This window comes from Ambystoma mexicanum, chromosome 5q (assembly GCF_040938575.1).
Source record: "Ambystoma mexicanum isolate Mex_15411 chromosome 5q, UKY_AmexF1_1, whole genome shotgun sequence".
Lineage (NCBI taxonomy): Eukaryota > Metazoa > Chordata > Amphibia > Caudata > Ambystomatidae > Ambystoma > Ambystoma mexicanum.
In genome coordinates, this window is record NC_090933.1 from 422,220,768 (window position 1) to 422,242,658 (window position 21,891).

A 21,891-nucleotide genomic window follows, 5' to 3' on the forward strand; every position below is an offset into this window, starting at 1 on the left:
AAGTGGGGTAAATAACACAGAAAACGTAATGCTGTAACCAAAATATGTGATTCACCTACCAACAACTCTAAATTGATGACACTTGATGTGGTTAAACACCTAGGGAATAGGTGTGTAAATTGAGGATCTATTGTTTATTTAAGAGATGAATTTAGTACATGAATTTAGTACACCTTGGTCAAATGGTATGTAAGTGTTTTACTCGATGAGTTGTTAATGATTTGGAAACACTGTTACAAAATAAGTAATGATATGTTTTTTGTAAACTTTCTTTAGATGTGATTGATTGAAAAATTGAATATGCCCCTGAAGAAGAGATGTAATTCTCGAAACGCGTTGGGCCCTTTTTGAACAATTGAAAAATAAAACTACATATGAAGAAAAATTCTTCTTTAAAAATGATGTCTTGATGTTTATCATTGATTGTTAGGCAGAAACCTGTTCAGTTCCATTAGGGACCACTGCAAAAAGTTTAAGACTACAGATGTTAGCAGTAAACCCAATTGGTAGCAGTCTGCACCACCCAGATTTACCTGTTAGCTGTGGCTGAGCAGTCAGACTTCTCTCAAGAAGAATTAGGCAGTATATAGAGTATACACATTCGGTACCAAAATACAGTAGCACAAGCAAACACTGACCAGAGCTTTGGTATAAAAGTATATAATTATTTATTTAAAAACACACTTGTAAAAATACACTGGCACTAATTTGTCAAGCAAGTTCAAACACAGTCACTAGAAATATATACACCTCCCTGATTAAATATTCGACAAGTCTTAGGAAAAGAACACCACTTATTATCAACACAGAGGTGAGCGCTTAACCAAGATGGCACTCCAATAATTATTTAAAAAGGGTGGGAAAAGGCAGAAATAGGAAAACACACAATAACAACACTTTTAAAGAACCACAGCAAGTCAAGAAAGGCAGGGTCTAATGTAGAGCAAAAAAAAGTTCATAGGCCAGGCCCACTCTTGGAGAGAGCAAGGCGGAATGTGCCCAAGATCACACCGTTGAAACTTTAAAAGTCTTTGCAGATAGTTCAAAAAGGAGTTCGATCAGTTCAGAAAAGTTAGTTAACAGGTCCGAGGTCACCCCAGGATAGAGAGTCAAGGATTTACGGGACACCTTGGATGGTCTGTTGCAATGGAGACCAGGCGGGACACAGTACCTGAAATGGTGAGAAAGCTCCAGCGAGGGAAGTTGTTCCTGGCAGCGGGTGCAAGTCGGTTCTTCGTCCAGGGGAAGAGAAGATCTCGACGTGGAGGAAAGCTGGAGGTTGTTGCACTGCCAGGGAAGAAACCAGCCGCAGAGTTTCCAGGTTAAAAGGTACTACCCTTTTATTTGCGGTAGTGGAGAAGCGTGGCTATCCGGCCGCCGGGGTGCTTGGCACGGGCGATTCGACCACGAGACGATCCAGGCAGGCAAAAAAAGGGCGAACTGGTTAACCCCACCAGCTCAAAGGAAGAAGACTCTCCTGGAAGAAGATATTCTCTGTCGTTGGGAAGTGGTGAGTTGGTTCAGCAGGGTTCCACCGGTGGTGTCGTTGTTGCAGGTTGGCTCAGATTCTCCCTCTTCGGATTCTTTAGGTCCTGTTGCGACTTCTGAAGTTCCAGTCCGCAAAGCCCTGCTTTTATGCAGAAAACCCCCATTCATCAGTCCTAGCTGTCACTCAAACATGCTAAGTGGTGAGCCGGGCGGCTCACCACTGGGCCAATCACACAAGAGTGTGACTTGAGTTGCCGAGGAAACTCAGTCCAGGGTGCCTATTCCCCCCTCCCACACATCCTGTGGACCCAGACAGAGTGGAACCACTTTTGGAGGCTTCTGTGCAGAAGCCCGCCAAAAGTGGAACAAAGGGCTCGACTTGGGTTGGAGTTACAGAGGCGAATACAAACGCCATTTTAAAACCGAGTCCTGGCAAAAAGACCCAACCAGGGAATAAATATTAAATAAATAACCCAGCGGTATCTTTAACATTGCACCAAAAAAGTGGTGCATTTAAAATGAATGGGAAAATCCCATAGGAAATATTCTGGTGGAATATTTCGCGTGGTAACCACTGCCACCAGCCAGAAACTCGACAAGGGGGGACTGTCAGTGCCCCCTTGGAAAACAAACCCAGGGGCAATCTAATTAACCCTACCAGTACTTCCACAATATGATGGTTTGTACTGGTTCTGTTCACAATTTAAGACTAGTAAAGTCAATGGTGACTTTACATGCCCTGGGAGACAGTAGTCAGTCCCAGGGTATGGAGTCTATGTTTGGGGGTCACTATGACACTCCTGGTTTCTGCACTGAGGGTGCTGTGTAAAACATGTACCAAAAACACATGAAGCCCTATGGAGTAAAAGACCCCATAGCCCATAAAACACATTTCAAAGTCAAAGGACATTCTCAAATCACGCCTAAGAGTGGGTGAAAAGAGTCTCGCTCTTAGCAGGAGAAAAAAATAAACCCCAAAAATCCAGCAAAGTTGCTGGGGGACTCACTAGGTTTGGGAAATTAGCCTTTACAGAGAATTATCCCCAACATTGATGATCATAAAATGATTGTATAAATGAACACAAATGAACACGCTCAGTAATACAACATACCTAGAGTATGTACAAAAGTTAACCGCAACTGTTTGGCTCATCCTTTGAGCTTGTGAAAGTGTGCAGGGGACGGCAGTTCCTCTATTTAGGAACTTATTTTGTTAACGTACTCCTAGTCCATAGTTCCCTTTCCACCATAGTGTATGGCATCCCTCGCTAGGGATGGGAGACGGAACCTTTTTCACCAGGAAAAAAACACCTTCCCCATTAAATTTAGAGGCGCGCAGGGGTGCGGTCCTGGGAGCATGTGCTCCCTGACTCTGCCCACCGGCGCCACTCCTCAGTCCCCAATGACGTATTGACAATATCACCATTGCCTAATGACACCAGTTTTATTAGGGGGGGAGGACAGTGGGATGTATGGAGGAAAGGGGACTATGGACTAAGAGTATGTTACTCACTATGGTGAGTAACGTCTAGTACTCTTACGTCCCGTCCCCTTTCCTCCATACTGCATGTGCGTCCCTTCCAAGGGACGGGAGACGGAACCTTTTTCACCAGAAAAAAACCTTCTTCCCCTTTAAATTTAGAGGCGCGGAGGGGTGCGGCACTGGGAGCATGCACTGTCCTGACTCCACCCTCTGGCGCCACACCTCAGTCCTCTTATACCCGTCAACAGGAACGGGCCGAATTCACCAGTGCTCCTGGGTTTGGTTTCGGCCATGTAATTCCACGTGCGGATACTTCTTCGTCTTTTTTATCACTCAGTCTCCAGGCTTCACGCTCCTCCCCACAGTACCTTGATCCTGACCACGGCTGGCAAGCTTGTACTGCGTGCAACGCGCTTTCCTCAAGATCTCTGAAGAACAGACTGGCCAGGTGGAGGGAGCTCTTCCACAGATCGCCTCCAGAGGTCCTACGTCTATCCTCGATCCAAGCCCAAGGTAGGGCTGCTCTTTTCCAGTGCACACCGCAAGGCAGACTCCTTCCCAAAGATTTGCCCACGCGGGAAGTACCGCCTTGGTCCTGGTACCAGCACAAGTACCGTGGCTGTTTCAGTACCGGCCTACAGGCTGGGGGATCAGCAGATCCTCACGGTGACGGTGCTGAGGGACCGGAAGGTTCTTTTACCGGGTCTTCACCTGAGGGGCTACGCCCTAGTACCGACGACATGTCCGAGGGGGCGCCTTTACGCAGTTCTAGCGGCAGATCCGCTGAGGGTGAAATGCCTTCCGGGCCTCGGCCTGAGGAACAGGGTATGCCCCATGGTCCACACTCAAGAGTCCTGGACGGGGTGGGGCCCAGCGAGCCGAACAACACGACACAGGTACGTCGAAGGCAGTTCGACAAAATGGCTGCCGCGCCAGAAAATCCAGACATCTGGATGACGCCCCTCCAAGGAGGGCAGGTGGAGGACCGTGTGTCGAGGTGGGACTGGTGTCAACCATATGTGGCCTACAGCTTACCCTTCGTTTGTGCAAGGCAGGTTTCCGCTGTGTCCATATGGGCAGGGCATGCAACGGCTCCAGCAGCCGCCCACTACCCTGTCAGTACCCCCTACCACCAATCTAGCCTGCGAGGATAGGTTCTTTGAGAAGCTCCTCGGGCTCATGAAGTCTCCACTGATGGGGTTCATCCTCAGGGACGCCATCAGGCACTTGCTCCCCCAAATGGCTATGGCACTGCAGGCTCCAGTACAGGCCCCTCCGGTCCCTGTTAAGCCTCAGCAGCCCGCTCCGGCCCCCAACTGATTGGGCAGGCGGTTCCGTACCAGCCTCCGCTGCAGCCTCCGGCTCCATTTCCCATCACCTCAGCCCGCAGCTCCTAGCAGGCCCCCTCCGGTGCTGGACCCTGTGGACCCGCAGATGGACACAGATGAGGAGGAGGACCTCGACGCATCATCTTCAGCTAAGGCCTTCCACTAACGTCTGGCAGGGCTGGCAGAGTACTTGGGCCTTCCTCGCAGACATCCTCACACTACGTCCCATTGCCAGAACGGGATTCTGATGCAGAAGGAAATAGCTGCCCTGGCCAAGAAGGGTTGACTCAAGCCACACTCAGCCCAGCCAGTGAATAAACACCTGGATGCCAAGTACAGGCAGATGGAGGGGGATACACTCTTGCTGTCGGCCCATCCTCAGCCACACTCCTCGGTGATCGCTGCAGCATCATTATACTCCAAGCCTTAGTCGTCCTCAGCCTCCTCCTTTGCGACGCTGCTAGGCAAGGAGGAGATGATGTTGGAGGTGTACGGGAAGAAGCTATATTCCAACGCGTCCTTGCACCTGCGTGAAGCCAACGCAGATGCCAGAGGCTCTGGAAGGAAATTGCAGATTTGCTCCCAGAGCTTGCAGCGCAGAGCCAATCACGATTCAAGGCGGGATTGGCGGAGGCCAAGATTGTGGAGCAGGACATCACAGAGTCCTCCGTGGCCCACATTGACACCTCTGGCCGTGCCATCTGTATTGCCACGAACATGAGAAGAACGGCCTGGCTCTGTGCAACGAAATTCAACCCGGATGTCCAGGAATGCATTCTAGATCTTCCGTTCGAAGGGGGTGACCTCTTCCACTCCACAACGGACATGGAGCTGGACAAGAAGAAAAGCAGCTATCAAACGGCCAAGTCTTTATCCATCCTTACAAAGACCACCCCCAAACAGTACACCCAGTCACAGGAGCGCTCTGAGAAGGGGCGTACGTACGGAGGGTTCCACGGCTTCCAGGAGTGGAGGTCCAGACAGCCTGACCGTTCGCCGTCCCAGCATCGGTGCAAGCAACAAAAAGGGGGGCCGGGGGACTAAGGGCTTTTTCCAGTTCCCCTCCGCCTAAGCAGCCTCAGAGGGAAAGAAGGCATGACACTCCCCTTCAGGTCTATGTGTCTCCAGTGGGGGGCAGGCTTGCTCTCCATGCACATTTCTGGCACCAGAATTTCGCGGACCCCTGGATCCTCTCTGTGGTCTCCATGGGGTATCGCCTCCCTATCCCAGCCTCTCCTCCCTCCTCCCCTCCACTCCACTCCTCTTCACTCCCAAAGGTTGGGACAGCAATTAAGACTGCAGGTGGCAATACAAGTTTTACCTTTGGTACAAGCCTGTGCTACTATGCCAGAGTGGTAGCAGTGGCGGAGCAGCCAGGCTTATCTGAAGAGTATATGAGCAGTAGCAGAGATTACACAAAGGTACCACAATTACTGTGACTCAAGCAAACACTGACTCAAGGTTTCAGGTAGAAAAATAGAAGTACATTTATTTTTAAACCATTTGTTATAATCACAACACTTCTATTAAACTTAAACAAAAACCACACGTTAAATATACAACTAACCAATTCACTTTGTACAGTATGTCTCAAGGTAAGTACCCTCTGTTTGAATGAACCAGTGTTATACACAAAACACGTTACCGCGAATACGATTGCGATCACTTTTTGACAGTTCGGTATACTAACTAAACGCGTATCTGTGACATGAAATGTTACCGGGGCAAAAACACACTTAGCACCTGAGATACTTAGAGGGAGTTGGATGCAAAAATCACAGGCAATATTTTGGTTAGGCAGACAGAATCGAGAAACACTCATAGACAAGAGTTCAAAAGTCAAAGGGCCGGAGCCAGGGTCAAGTGACACCGGGGCCTGTTGCCAAAGATTACACAGTCAGATAGTTCACGATTCAATGTAGCCAAGAGTACTTCAATATTGTCAATGTTCGGAAGCAAAAGTTATTAGAAGGAGGGAAGACAAGGGCAAGCCTTGGAAATGAAGAAAAGGGGTTCACCCAGTTTCCTCAAGCAGAACACAGTACCTTATTCCAATGATGCAGCTGGTGCCCTGGCAGTTGTTCCTGTTGGTTTCCCGCAGACCCACGATTCCTGGAGCTTTGTTGTGAAGGAGGATGTCTGAAGGGGGTCTGCACCGCACAGGGATGAAGCCGGCAGCAGCAACAACGAATAAAAGGTGTTCTCCTTAAAATCACAGGAGAGGCTCTTCAAATGGCTTCCGGACCACTACAGCTGTGTGCAGCGATTTCGACCAAGGAAGAGGATCCTCTGGCTGTGGAAGATGAGCTGGTTATCCCAACCAGGCTCAAGGGAAGAAGACTCCGGACTGGATCTCCTCTTAGTTGTTGAAGGGCAGATAGCTCAGGACTGCAGCAGGGCTTCACCGGGAAGGGGTAGTTGCAGCAGCCGTCGTTCTCTCTGCTTCTCTTTGGTTCCTTGTAGTTTCAGTGGCAACTCTGACTTCTAGTCCAAGAGACCTGCCTTTTATGCGAAAAACCCCCATTCACAAAGCCTGGCTGTCAAACCCCCAGCAGGGGGGTTGTCCAGCCCGGACAACTGCCCAGGACAATCATGACAAAGTGCGACATGGGTTTCCTAGGATACCCTGTGCAGGGAGTGTCTACACCCCTCCCTAACATTCAGCCTACTTAGACACCCAGGCGCCTTGAGGAGGGCTTCTAGGTAGAAGCCCGCCAAAAGACAGTGAACAAAGAAGGCAAACCTAGTTTGCCGCGCAAAGTGAAACACAAGAAGGACTTTAACAAAAAGAAATGGCGAATAAACCCAACCGGAGCCAAAAGAAAGACAATTTGGTCAAGCGGATTTATGTTCGAGGCTAATATAATAGCCAAGAACAATACCACGTTTATCTAATGTAATCACGGTAGAAAAGTTAGGGTAGATACCACTGCCACCAGCCAAGTCTAAATGTTGAAAGAGCGAAACAATGCTCTAGGGGGTACAGATAAAAAGGGATATGAATTAACCCTTTCCAGTACTCCATGGAAGATGAGGTGTACTGAATCTGTGGTAGATTGACTAGGGAAAGTTAATGTGAACTTTATCCTTTTCTGGGGGACTGTAGTCAGCCTCAAAAATGGAGTCGGGGGAAGTCTCAAAGACCACCCTGTGCCACGGCACTGAGGGTGCTGTGTGACACACAAAAGAAGGGGGCTACTGAAGTGGTGTACTCCAGAGTCCACAATCACAAACAGAGAAATACACATGGCAAAACACAAGTAAGAGTGGGGGAAAAGCTCACTCTTACCAAGTGGAAAAAGAATAAACTCCAGAAGTCCAGCAAAGCTGAAGGGGGACTCACTAGGTGAGGGAAATTAGCCATAAAGGAAAATTCTCCCTAACACTTGTCGAGAACCAGGCAGTGGAGGAAGTCCAAGCTGCCCAGAGGGGCTTGGGCATTTACTCCAGGATTTCTGCCATTCAGAAGAAGAACCAAGCAGGCCTGAGAGTTGTGCTGGACCTTTCCATCCTCAACCTCTGCCTAACTCTACAAAAATTCAAGATGGCTATGCCAGCTTTGATAGCGGAGACATTGTGCAAAGGAGACTGGATGTGCTCCCTGGATCTGAAGGATGCATACCTACACGATCTGGCAGCCTCAGCATTTACAATACAAGGTGCTTCCTTTCGGCTGCAACTCAGCCCCCAGGGTCTTTACCAGGCTGATGAACTCTGTGGCGGGCCTCCTCAGGGCGCAGGGACACAACATCTACCCGTGCCTCAACGACTGACTCGTCAAGGCTACATCTCCGGAGACAGTGCAACATACTTCCCACGCTCTTATGAACACACTGCACAAGCTTGGTTTTTCTCTCAATCTCAAGAAGTCGCAACTGCAGCCCACGCAGAGACTGACCTTCTTGGGCCTCGTTTGGGACACGTGCTCCGAGAGGGTTTTTCACTCTGAGGACAAGATCAAGTCCATCGAGAGGGCCACAGTCGCACATCCTCAGCAGAGAAGTGACCTCGGCTTGGTGGTACTAACACCTATTGGGTCTCATGGCAGCAGTCCTCTTGGCCGTCTCCCACACGAGACTCAGGATGAGGAGGATACAGCTGCACTTTGCAGCATTTTGAAACCAGGAACGGGGCCATCATTCAGAGATGATCAACGTTCCTCCGTCACTTCACCCAGACCTTACATGGTGGTCCATGGACTGCAACCTGTGGACGGGCAAGCCTTTCCGGCAATCTACACCACAGGGCACCATCACCACAGACTCCTCTCTCGAGGGTTGGGGGCCACTCTGGACAACCACTGCATCCATGGCACTTGGACCCGGCAGGAGTACCACATCAATTGGTTGGAATTGAAGGCCATCTGGCTGGCGCTCAGGGCCTTCCTTCCGGTTATCAAAGGCAAGGTCATCCTCATTCAGACAGACAACTCGATCAGCATGTTCTATGTAAACAAGCAGGGAGGTACCAGATCCCCCCCCCACTGTGCAGGCTGGCAGTCAGCATGTGTGAGTGGGCCCTGGAGACCAACATCTACCTCACGGCGGTGCACCTGCCAGGGGAATCCAACCTGGAGGCAGACAGGCTCAGCAGACTGGAAGCGGACAACTATGAGTGGCAGTTGAACGACGTAGTGCTGCAGGGGATCTTTCGCAAATGGGTTCACCCTCAGGTGGACCTCTTCGCCTCCCAGGGCAACAAGAAGTGCCAACTGTTCACCTTCTGGCAGGGTCAGGGCCCGGGCTCCCTGGGGGATGCCTTTCAGATCAGGTGGGACGGCATGACAGCATACACCTTTCCGCCCGCTCCCCTGATTCACAGGGTGATATGCAAGATCAAGGAGTCTCGCCTCCTCAGCATCATCCTATTAGCTTCATGGTGGACCTAATAGAATATCCTATCAGCCAGGCCATGGTTTTCGGAGCTGCTCAGCCTCTTGGAGAGGCCTCCCATTCGCCTGCCGATGGGCCCAGCACATCTTCAGGGTCATCCAACCTGCATCAGAGAAATTAACACTCACAGCGTGGTTCCTGAACAGGTCACGCTAGGATATCTCAGCCTCTCTCAGGCTAATCTAGAGATCATACAGGGTGCCAGGAGCAAATCTACCTAGGCCCAGTATAAAAGCAAGTGGACCAGGTTCTGTTACTGGGCAGACTCAAAGGGCTTCGACCCTCTAACATGTTCCCTGGATGACGTGCTCTCTTTTTCGGCACATCTCACCCATTCAGGTGTGCAGGTGGACACTTGCCGCACCTACCTGGCAGCCATTGGGGTGTACAGAAACTCGGAGGAGGAGAGTTTCACAGGGACAAGGTGGTCCTCCGAACACATCCAGCTTTCCTGCCTAAGGTGCCGCCTGCGTTCCACCTAAATGAGGAAATTGTGCTGCCTACGTTCTACCCCGATCCTAAAGACGAGGCACAGAGAGTCCTGCACTGCCTTGATGTCAGGTGTGCACTGAAGTTCTACTTGGACAGAGCGAAGGGCTTCCGCAAGCCAGACGCTCTTTTTATCACCTTTGGAGGTTCAAGACCCGGTTATCAGGCATCCAAGGCCTGGATAGCCCAGTGGATGGTCTCGGACATTAAAGAAACCTACGAGGGACAGCATAAGCGACTTCCGGCCAACATGCATGCCCATGCGGTCAGAGACAAGGCAACTGCCATCGTCTTCCAGCAGCATGTCCCCTGGCAGATCATAAGCAGGGCGGCAGCCTGGGCCACCCCTTTGGCTTTCTGCAAGCATTACTGTTTGGATGCCGCCTCTAGATCAGAAGCGGCTTTCAGACAGCCGGTTCTTAAAAACCTGTTTGCTTAAGGAGGGTCACTTCACCACCCTGGGGCTACATTCAATTGTAATCGCCAATGCAGTATGGAGGAAAGGGGATGGGACCTAAGAGTAATTATCAGTTACTCACTGTAGTGACTATAGTCCCCTTTCCTCCATACGTCCCACCATCCTCCCCCCTAATAAAACTTGTGTCATTAGGCAATATTAATCTATTGTGAACACGTCTAGGGGGACTGAGGTGTAACGCCGGAGGGCGGAGTCAGGGCAGCGCATGCTTCCAGGGCCGCACCCCTGTGCGCCTCTAAATTTAAAGGGGAAGAGGGTTTTTTTCTGGTGAAAAAGGTTCCGTCTCCCGTCCCTTGGAAGGGACACCCATGCAGTATGGAGGAAAGGGGACTACGTTAGTCACTAGGTGAGTAACTGATAATTTACTCCTAAATCCAGTCCCCTTTCCTCAATACTGTATGGGTGATTACAAATGAATGAAGCCCCAGGTGGAGAGGTGACCACCCTCCTTAAGAAAACAAGTTCTTTAATACTGCCTGCCCGAATTCTGCATCTGACCTGGAGCCGGCATCCAAACAGTAGTGGTTGAAGAAAGCCGAGGGAGCGGACCACGTGGCCGCCCTGCTGATGACCTGCCACGGGACGTGTCTTTGGAACGTGACCACCATGGCCCTGGCCCTGACCTCGTGAGCATGCATGCCTGCTGGAAGTGGTTTGTGCTGCCCTTCATAGGCTTCTTGATATCCTGGCTTTGACCCACCGAAGGTGACAAATCGAGGCTCAGATTTGCGGAAGCTCTTGGTTCTGCACAGATAGAACTTTAGAGTGCGTCTAACATCTAGACAGTGCAGTACCTTCCGAGCATCATCCTTAGGGTCTGCAAAGAAAGTCGGTAGTACTATTTCCTCATTCAAGTGTAACTAAGACTACTTTAGGCAAGAACGCTGGATGCGTTCTGAGGACCACCTTGTCCCTGTGAAAGGTAGTGTACGGCCACAAAGCTAACAGAGCTTGAATTTCGCGGACACAGCGTGCAGACGTAAGACCCACCAAGAGGGCTATCTTAATGGTGACTAGCCTAATGTCTGCAGACGCCATTGATTCAAAGGGTTTTTGAGCTAAGGCGCCCAATGCTGATTAAGGTCCCACACAGGGTGCGGCTTCTTGATAGGCGAGTGGAGCCTGGTGAGGCCTGCCAAATATCTCTTAACCACTGGGTTGGCGGATGAGAAAACATCCTCCTCCGAGTACTAGTAGGTTCCGATGGCCGCCAGATAGGTGTGGCATGTGTCTATTTGCACCACTGAGTGTGCGAGGTGTGCTGAAAAGGAGAGCACATCGTCCAGTGTGCAAGTAAGAGGATCAACCTCCTTAGACTCTGCCGAGTGGTAAAGCCTAGTCCACTTGATTTTGTACTGGCTCCTGGTAGCATCGCTCCGAGCACCCTGTATGATGTCCAGGTTAGCCTGCGAGAGACGCAAATGGTTTAAGGTGACCTGTTCAGGAATCACGCTGCGAGGGCTAACTTCTGGGGGGCTGGGTGGACGACCGTGCCCCCCTGCTGCGACAATAGATGAGCTGGGCCCAGTGGAAGGTGCATCAGAGGTTGTTCCGACAGGCTGAGCAGCTCGCGAATATGGCCTTGGCGGCCACCAAGGATCTACCAGGATGACACTGAGGTGCCGGGACTCCCTTATCTTGCAGATTACCCTATGTACCAGGGAAGTGGGAGGGAAAGCGTAGGCGTTCATGCCGTTCCACTGTATAAGTAACACACTGCTCAGAGAGCCTAGACCCTGTCGCTGCCAGGATGTAAACTTCCTGTTGTACCAGGTGGTCTAAGAGGTCAACTTGTGGATGACCCCATCTGATGAAGAGCCCCTGAAGGACCTGATCGTTCAATTGCCATTTGTAATTGTCCGCACCCAACCTGCTGAGCCTGTCTGCTTCCAAGTTCAACTCCCCCGGGAGGTGGATCGGGGTCAAGTGTATGTCGTTTGCCAGAGCCCATTCCCAGATGCTGACCGCCAGGGTACATAGAGGAGGAGACTGGTGCCACCCTGCTTGTTGATCTAATACAGGCTGGTGGAGTTGTCTGTTTGAATGAGTATTGCTTGCCACTGATGAGAGGCAGGAAGGCCTTGAGAGCCAGCCAAATGGCCTTGAGCTCTAGCCAGACAAGGTCCTGGTGGAGAAAGGGAGGAATGCTGACAAGTTCTGCTTGGGAACCCCTCTCCTGACTCCATTAGGCTGCGAAGTGCAGCTGTAATCTCCTCATTTTTAGCCTTGTGTAAGGTATTCCCAGAAGATATGCTGCCATGATACCCAGGAGGTGCTGGTACCACCACGCTTATGTCAGCTCTCTGTTGTGAAAATTACTTGTAGCCACCTTGATGGCTATTATTTTGTCCTCCGAGGTAAAGACTCTCTGAGTTTGTGCAGAGGAGGAGTGCTGGACCGGCTCCGGGGATCTCGCCCTGATGAGCCAGTCATATAAGATACGGACAGACGTTGGGCCCCGGGGTCCCGAGAAGGGATGCCACTGCAATAATAAGCCTGGTAAAGACCCTGGGGGCTGGGTTCATGCCAAACGTTAAAACCTTGTATTGAAAGTGATCCTGAACCTCAGGAAGGACCGATGGGGCTGCCAAATCGGGACATGTAGGTAATCCCCCTTCAGATCCAGGGAGGACATCCAGTCTCCCTTGCACGGTGTCTCCACAAACAGCGCTGGGGTAACCATCTTGAACTTTTGAAGCGGGAGGGAAAGGTTCAGGGTAGAAAGGTCCAACACAACTCTCAGGCCAGCCTGGTTCTTCTTGTGCATGGTGAAAATTCTGGAGTAGAAGCCCATGCCCCGCTGGGAGGCTGCGACTTCTTTCACTGCTTGACTCTGGACAAGTGCTTGAATTTCCGCCAATAGACTTGTTGTTCCAATCTGCGGGAGCAGAGGCGAGGAAGGTACCAGGTGGACACTACTGACAGGATCCAGGGGTCAGCGAACCTCGTGCCCCAATACTGTGCGTGAAGGGCAAGCCTGCCCCCCATCGGAGATGGAACAAGTTACTTACCTGTAACTGTTGTTCTCCAGCATGGGTCTGGCATGGATTCACATGCTGATGAATATTCCCCGTCGTCAGGCCGGGAATCCTCGGTATAGAAAACAATCAGTATCAGTTTCGTTTCTGATCTGTCTTTCTTAGTAGTAACCAATCACTGGTCTCTGGGTCATACTGCCCCCAGCCAATGACTGCCCTTTCCCTAAACCCCGCCTCTGGCAGCCATCCTCAGATTTGGTAGCATGTAAAGTGGCAGTATGAACAAGTGAAGAGCTGCAGAGGGGTAGGCGGGAGGGTTCGCATGTGAATCCATGCCAGACCCATGCTGGAGAACAACAGTTACAGGTAAGTAACTTGTTCCTTCTCCAGCATGGGGTCTGGCATGGATTCACATGCTCATGAATAAGAGAATACATAGCAGTACACACATGCACAACCACGGGAGGTGGCAACAGGCTCAACATTAACCAATACAACAACTCAACATTAAGCATCTCTTACTTCCTCACCAGGCTCACCTTAAGCGAACAGGTTGCGCAGCACTGCTTGGCCGACCCTGGACTCCTCCCTGGAGTCCCGATCGACGCAGTAGAATCTCATGAAGGTGTGCGTCGACCTCCATGTTGCAGCCCTGCAGATGTCCATCTGGGGCACACCAGACAGGAACGCCGTGGTAGTAGCGATCGCTCTGGTCGAATGGGCTCTCGGACGGCCGGGCAGCGGTCGTTTTGAAAACCGGTGACAGTGCATGATGCAGCCAGAGAGCCATCTGGAAATGGAAGTCTTTTTGAGAGCCTTCCCTTGATTCACAGTCCCAAAGTTCACAAACAGATGTGATGTCTTCCGAAAACTCTTCGTGCGGTCCACGTAGAACTTCAGCGCTCTAGCTACGTCCAGCGAGTGCAGAGTCCTCTCGGCCGGCGTCGAAGGCGACGGGAAGAAAACTGGCAACACCAAGGGCTCGTTGAGGTGGAAGTCCGACGGCACCTTGGGCATGAAGGAGGGGTGCGTCCTCAGCACTACCCTCGTGTCATGAAAAGTCAAGTATGGAGGCTTGCAAGATAGGGCCTGGATGTCTCCCACTCATCGTGCAGAGGTGATGGCCACGAGAAACACTGTCTTCCACGACAGAAACTTCAATGGTGCCGAATGCATTGGCTCAAATGGGGGCCCCATGAGCCTGGTCAGCACCACGTTGAGCTCCCACGCCGGGGCAGGGTCCTTCACCGGCGGGAATGATCGGAACAATCCTTTCATAAATTCCTTCACCAGTCGATGAGACCACAAGTACGCCCGTCCCGTAGTTCTGGTGTATCGTGAGATGGCGGTCAGATGTATCTTGATGGAAGCGTGAGCTAGTCCAGCCTTGGCCAATGACAGTAGGTACGGCAATACTTGGGGGGCCGTAATCCGCAGAGGGTTAATCTTCTGTGCACGGCACCAGACAGAGAACCTCTTCCATTTATGTCCGCAGCACTTGAGAGTTGAGGACGCCCTGGCCTTTGCAAGAACCTCTCTGCAGTCGGCCGGGATGTCGTACCCTCCAAACTCTAGTGCTGCAGGAGCCAGGCCTGCAAGTTCAGCGACTCTAGGTTGTGGTGAAAAATGGCGCCGCCTTCTCTGGAGAGATGGTCTGCGTCCGTCGGCAGCTTGACTGGTGTGGACGTCGACAAGTTCAGAAGGTCCGGGAACCAGATCTGTCTCGGCCACGCCGGTGCGACGAGGATCATCCTGCACCGAGACCTCTTGAGCTGGTTGATGAGCCGGAGCAGCAACGGCAACGGAGGGAATGCATAAAGAAATAGGCCGTCCCAGGGGAACGAGAAAGCATCGCCGATGCTCCTCGGCTGGGGGAACCTGCTGGCGAACCTCCGGCACTTGGAATTCGTCGCCGTCGCAAAGAGATCGATTTGGGGTTCGCCCCATCGTCGGAAGAGTCGATCCACTTGATCCTGGCGTAGTTCCCACTCGTGGCAGGAGCACAGCTCTCTGCTGAGTGAGTCGGCGATCGTATTTTTTTATTCCTGCCAGATGAAGAGGCACCAGAAACATCCCTTTGGCGACGGCCCAATGCCACAGATCCTGGGCTTCCTTGGATAGGGCCGGGGATCAGGTTCCGCCCTGCTTCCGGATGTAGAACATCGTGGTGGTGTTGTTGGTGAAGATCCTCACCTCCTTGTCCTTGAGGGACGGAAGAAAAGACCTCATGGCACAGAACACTGCGCTGAGCTCCAAGATGTTGATGTGGAGTGACTTCTCCTCCGGGAGCCAAAGGCCTCTCGCGTGAAGATCTCCGGAGTGCGCTCCCCAACCTTCCAGGGAGGCGTCCGTCGTCACAGTCACCTGGTGAGCTGGGGTCTGAAAGTCCGTGCCCGCCGACAGATGAGAGCGGGTACCCCACCACCGGATCGCCTGACGGAACGTCTCGTTGAGAGGGATCCTGTCCTCGAAGCTGCCCGTCGACTGGCCCAGCGGGCGTCGAACTCTTGTAAGGGGTGCATCCGAAGCCTGCACCAGATAAATGCAGGAGGACATCATCCCGAGGAGGGACTTGATAGATCTTACCCTGGCCATGTCCGTGGCCAGCAGACACTGCACCTTGCCCAGACTGGTCCTGGTCCTTCCCTCCGACGACGAGGCCAGCCGCGCCACTGTGTTGAGCTCGGCTCCCAGAAACAGGGCGACTTGCGACGGGACCAGGTGGGATTTTGGAAAGTTGATGGAGAATCCCAGGTCCGTGAGCAGCTGGACGGTCTTCGCCGTGTGCTCCACGGCGAGCTCCCTTGTCCTTGCCAGTCGTCCAGGTAGGGGTAGACGTGGATCCCCTGTAGGCGCAGCCGCGCCGCCACCGGTGCGAGGCACTTGGTGAACACTCTGGGTGCTGACTTCAATCCGAACGGGAGGGCCTTGAACTGGTAGTGCCGCCCTTGGACCACGAACCTGAGGAACTTTCGCTGTCTTTTTAGAATCGGGATGTGGAAGTACGCATCCTCCAAGTCCAACGACGACAGGAAATCGCCCTCCTCCAGCTGTCCCAGCACGTGCTGGAGGGTGACCATCCGGAACTTCTGTGCCTTGATGTACTTGTTCAGTCGTCGCAGATCCAGGATGGGGCGCCATCCTCCTGTCTTCTATTTTAGGAGGAAGTACCTTGAGTAAACTCCGGAGCACCGAAGCCTCTTTGGGACGAGCTCGATGGCACCCTTCTTGAGCATCGCCCTTACTTCCAACAGTAGTTGAGGGACGTGATTTTCCTTCCTGGCCACGGGTGGAACGCGAGGGCACTTCTTCTGAAACTCGAGGGTGTGCCCTTGGGCCAGGGCGTCCAGCACCCAACGGTCGGTGGAGATGGACCCCCACATGCTGACGAACCTCGCCAGCCGGCCTCCCACCGGGGTGCTTCGGCGGGGGCCCGACCCCACGGTCAGTTCAATCTTGTTTGGAGGCCGCCTTGCCTCCTTGACCTCCCTGTCGACAACGACGGGCACCACCTGACTTGCTGCGTCCCCTGTAAGCTTCTTGGGACGAAGATCTTGCCACTTGGCGGTACGTGGAGGAGCCACTGCCGGATCCCTTGGAGGCACCTTGTCTGCCTCCCGAGCTCCGAAAGGACGGCCGACGTTGTTGGAGCACTCCCAGTGCCCAGGCAGTCTCCGTGTCCGTCTTGATGGCCTGAAGGGACTTATCAACCGCCTTCCCAAACAGGTTGTTCCCGTCGAAGGGCATGTCCAAAACCTTGGTTTGTACGTCCTGGCGGAAATCCATCGCCTTGTGCCATCCTTGTCGTCTCAGGCAAACGCTTTTGCCCAACTGACGGAAACCGGTGTTGGCGATGTCCGCTGCCACCGTGATGGCGTGGTCCGAAGCAATCTCACCTTCCTGTAGGATTTCAAGGGCCTTAGCCCTTTTGGCGTCCGGTAGTACGTCCAACAGAGGGGCGATTTTGAACCACAATTCCCTGTCATAGCGGGCTATGATAGCCAGGGCGTTGGCCGCCTTCATAGTCGTCGCTGCGGATGAGATGACCCGTCGTCCCATCGTGTCCAGCTTCCTGCCCTCGCCGTCCGGCGGGGAAGTTGATGTCGAGGCCGATGCCCCCCCAGGTTTCTTCTTTGCCACCGCAGAGACGACCGAATCCGGGGTAGGTAGCGCCCGAAGGCACAAGGGGGCAGCGTCGGAGACCCGGTACTTCTTCTCGTACCGGTCCCTCTTTGCCGGCGCCGTAGCAGGGTTCTTGAGGAGGGCGAGCCCCACATCCCAAATGTCATCAAGAAGTGGTACGGCGAGGACCATCTTCCTTTTAGCCTTGCGCCGTTGGTAAAGGAACCCTTCCTTCTTCTCTTCTGGGCAGAGCTGGAAGAGCTCGGATGCCCTGGAAATCATGGCATGAAAGGATCCAATCTCCTCGGGCGGGGACAACCGAGCAGGGGGCGACGGGGGACACGTCCCGTCGTCACCTCCATCGTCATCTGTACCTGTCGTAGCCGTGTCCGTGCCTGTATCATCCCCGTGGGTAGTAGACCGGGGGGAAGGCAGGGCAGGCCGCAGAGGTGGGAGAGGTGGCGTGGGATGCGTCCTCCTCCTCTTATGCGGTGGACTTTCCGAAGGTCCTGGCTCCGGTTCCCCCGTCAGGTTTGGCTCAGGTACCTCTGTCGGGGGGAGGGGCAACCTTGTCCTTATCTCCAAGCATAAGGACTGAGTCGCTGACAAAATGGCAGCCGAAGTGTCATGCGGCGCCGGAAACGAAGGGCGCGAGGGTTGTTGAGGAACCTCGTCGGTGACGCCGTCGCTCTCATCGTCGCCCTCGTCGGGATCCCTCCCGATGGGCTGGGCCTCTTCCACGACTTCGATGAGCTCTTCTTCAGAGGTCGTGTCCGTATCCACGATGGCCACCTGCCCCTCCCCCACCTTTTCCAACGAGGACTTCGTGGGGGTCTTCTCAATGGGCCTGAAAGACGACTCCCTCTGCGGTGGCAGGGAGACTCTGGGTCCTGAGGTCGCCTCCACTGGCGTAGCCTCCACAGGCTGAGCCAGGGCCGCTGCGACATCCTCAATCGAGGTCTTAGCAGGGTGAATTAAGGCCATCGTCACTTTCTGTACGCCTGGGGCCTTCACCTTGGGGGGAGGGTCCGAGCCTCGCTCCCCCTCTGCCGGAATCTTCGAGAACGACCGGGGCCTCTCCAGAAGCTTGGCCGGGTTCTCTGACTTCATCTTACCCGAGCCAGAGCGTTGGCTCGTGGTTGATGGCGCCGGGGCGGATGCGCCCTGCCTGGCAGCCAAGGAGCCCGACCGTTCGGCGCTCCCGGTGCCCGCGGACTCGCGGTGCTTGGCCTTTTGTTGGGCCCCCATCGCCGGGGCACCCTCACAGGACTTAGAAGACTGCTCAGACTTCTTTTTCTTCTTCTCGCCTGACAGGCTCTTCCCTTCCAGCCAGTTGGCAAGACAGAGGTGGCGATCCTTCATGGTCCGCTCCGACATGTTCCCACAAAATGCACAGTCCTTCTCCGTGTGCGTCTTGTCCTCATGGAGACAGTAGAGCCATAACAAATGCTCGTCCTCTTTGAAAACATTCTGAAGCTGGCATCCAGGGCAGGTCCTGAACAGCTTCCCGGGTGTCGAGCTTCCTTTCTTCTGGGCCATGTCCGGGGTAGGCCTCGGAACTTCTAGAATCCTCCAAAAGCGCAACTCGACGAAATCTTCACCCTTGAGGGGCGTAGAAAACTCCGAAACGGATCCCCGTTGATCGGATGTAGAAACGGTGGAGCTTGAGGCTCTATTATCGTCCCGGGAGGATAGCTCAGCGGCAGCGTGCGCGTCTTGGAAGCAAGACGACACGAAGCAGCAACAGGTTCGATCCCCGGGTCCGCGCTTAGAAACCTCCGGGTGTTTAAGCGCGTTATAAATACGTAACTAAGACAAAAAAAAAACACAATTACGCAACTAAGAAAAACAAACAATTCATGTAACAGCGCCTCGATGCCTGCGGGCTGTGTGAGCGCTTTATAAATGTAAAATAAATAAATAAAAAAAATAAATATTTAACCGAAAAATGAGAAAAATCTCCTGAAAAAGCGCGAACACGCAGCAAAAGCTCGAGAGCTACAGCACGAGGACTCCCAACACTTGAATGTGCGGTAAAAATCTGAGGATGGCTGCCAGAGGCGGGGCTTAGGGAGAGGGCAGTCATTGGCAGGGGGCAGTATGACCCAGAGACCAGTGATTGGTTACTACCAAGAAAGACAGATCAGAAACGAAACTGATTTTTTTCTATACTGAGGATTCCCGGCCTGACGACGGGGAATATTCATGAGCATGTGAATCCATGCCAGACCCCATGCTGGAGAAATGTGGATACAAAGGGGAGTGTCATGCCTTTTTTCCCTCTGAGGCTGGGGCTGAGGAGGGGGACTGAAAGTAGCCCTTATTCTACGCATTGTGCTGCTTGTGGTGGTGTGGACTCAGAGATCGGTCCGGCTGCCTGGACCGTCGTTCCTGGAAGCCCCAGAACCCGCTGAAGGCCCGCTCCTTGTCCTAACGCTGGTGCGTCTGGCTGTACGTCTTCGTGAGGATAGATAAGGATTTCGTAGTCTGGGAGCTGTTGTTATTCTTATCAAGTTCCTCATCGGTGGTGAAATGAAAGAGGTCACTACCCTGGAATGGAAGGTCCATTATGCGATCCTGGACGTCCGGGTTGAATTTGGTAGCCCGAGCCAGGCAGTCCTTCTCCTGTCCATGGTGATGCGATTGGCACGGACTGAGGCGTCTATATGTGCCACTGTGGACTCCATGATGTCTTGAGCCACCATATTTGCTTCTGCCAGTCCCGCCTTGAGGCGTGCCTGACTGTGCACCGGTAATTCTCTAAGGAAGTCAGCTATTTCCTGCCAAAGCCTTTGATTAACGTCTGCGAGCATGATGTCCACATTAGCTTGACGAAGGTGCAGCGCAGCGTTGGAATAGACTTTCTTTCCATACTCCTCCAAGAACTTCTCCTCCTTGCCTAGCAGTACAGAGGACGAGGTGACTGAGGAAGACTGCGGCTCCGAGTAGATAGAGGCCGCAGCAATCACCGAGGAGTGTGGTTGAGGGTGTGCCAACAGCAAAAGTATATCCCCCTCCAGTTGCCTGTACTTGGCATCGAGGCACCTGTTGGTAGGCTGCACCAAGTGGGGTTTAAGCCATCCCTTTTTGGCCAAAGCTACAACGTCATTTTGCATCAGAATACCCGTTCTAGCCGCAGGGCGTAAAGCGAGGACCTCTGCCAAGACTCCCGCCTCCGGCTGTTCGACCCCAGGTTGTGGAAGCCCCAAGTACTGGGCCAGGCCTGTGAGCCGATCATGGAATGCCTTTGCCGAGATGGAGTGTCGGGGTCCTCCTCCTTATCCGTGTCCGCCATTGGTGTCCTGCTGGTCCAAAACTGGTGGAGGAGTACTTGGTGCCGAGGGCTAAAGTTTGCTATCTGGAGCCTGAGGCTGCTGTGGAGGCTGGAGTGGAGGTTGGAGTGGAACTGACTGCAGGGCCGGGGGCAAAGGTGCCGTCACCGTGAGCTCTGGCGTGGGCAGCTGGGCTGTGCTTGGGCTGAGGCGCCAGAGCCACAGGTGGATTGACTGTTGGTGGAGGGAACAGAGGCAGCATGTTCCTGATCGCATCCCGATAGATAGCTCCCATCTGTGGAGGATCGCATAAGCATGAGGACTCTCTCAAAAAACCTGTCCTCGCAGGCCAGTGGGGTACTAGGTAGCATCAGCGGAAGAGCAGGACCCGAAGGCTTAGGAGGCCTGGGAGAACTTTGCCTTCTCTGCTGGGTGTATCTGCTCTGTGACGTTGCAGGATATACTGTAGGCCACGTACCTGGTGAAGAGCAGTCCCACCTCGAAACTCGTTCTTCCACCTGCTCCGTGAAGAGTGGTGGTGTTGGACGAGCGGTCATCTTGTCTGGCGCGGCGGCCATCTTGTCAGGCTGCATGCCACATGCTTGCGTCGTGGTGTTTGCCGCGCTGGGCCTGGCCTCCTCCAGGAATCTTGGCGGTGGAGGTTGAGGCCTACCCTGCACCTCAGGGCAGGGCCTGGTAGGCATTGTGCCCTCGGCTGTGTCGCTGGTAGAGCTGTGTACAGGCGCCCCCTCAGACATTTGTCTGGTAGTATGGCTAAGCCCCTCCAGTGGAGACCCAGTAAAAGAAACTTGCAGTCCCTAAGCGACCTCACTGGTAGGATCCAGCGACCCCTCAACCTGACGGCCGGCAGGTGAAACAGCCTTGTTACCTGTGCTGGTGTTAGAACCTCGACGGTCCCTCCCACTTGGACGTTTCCTCTGGAAGGAGCCGCCCTTGCGGGGTGCTGATGAAAAGAGTGGCCCTACCTTGGGCCGTGACTTGTGTCTGAGGAAGTTCTTCAAGTCCTCTGGAAGCAACCGTTTGAAGAGCTCTATGCACCGAGCTAACCTGTTCTTCAAAGCGCGCAGAGTAAGTGCATTGCACGCGGTACAGTCGTCCCAGCCGTGGTCGGAGAGGAGGCAAAGGGCATGGGGGTCGGACACCTGCTGAAGCACAAGGACATGCGCCGGGGAGGAGCTTGGCGCCAGAGGACCGAGTACCTGATTAAAGACAGAAAGACAGTATCTGTGGAAGAACCAGTGGAATTACAAGGCTGAAGCCAAACCCAGGAGCACTGGTGAAAGTGGTCCGTTCCTGTCGATACGGAAAAGAGAACCGAGGAGTGCTGCCGGTGGGTGGAG

The 21,891-nt window shown here is 53.3% G+C and overlaps 1 protein-coding gene across 9 annotated transcripts in view; it reads right to left on the minus strand.

The window, feature by feature from the left end:
• The window catches only part of OSBPL1A (oxysterol binding protein like 1A), a 2,815,351-nt gene that overhangs the window by 88,600 nt on the left and 2,704,860 nt on the right, over window positions 1-21,891 (minus strand). The gene's annotated exons all lie outside the window — the stretch shown is intronic.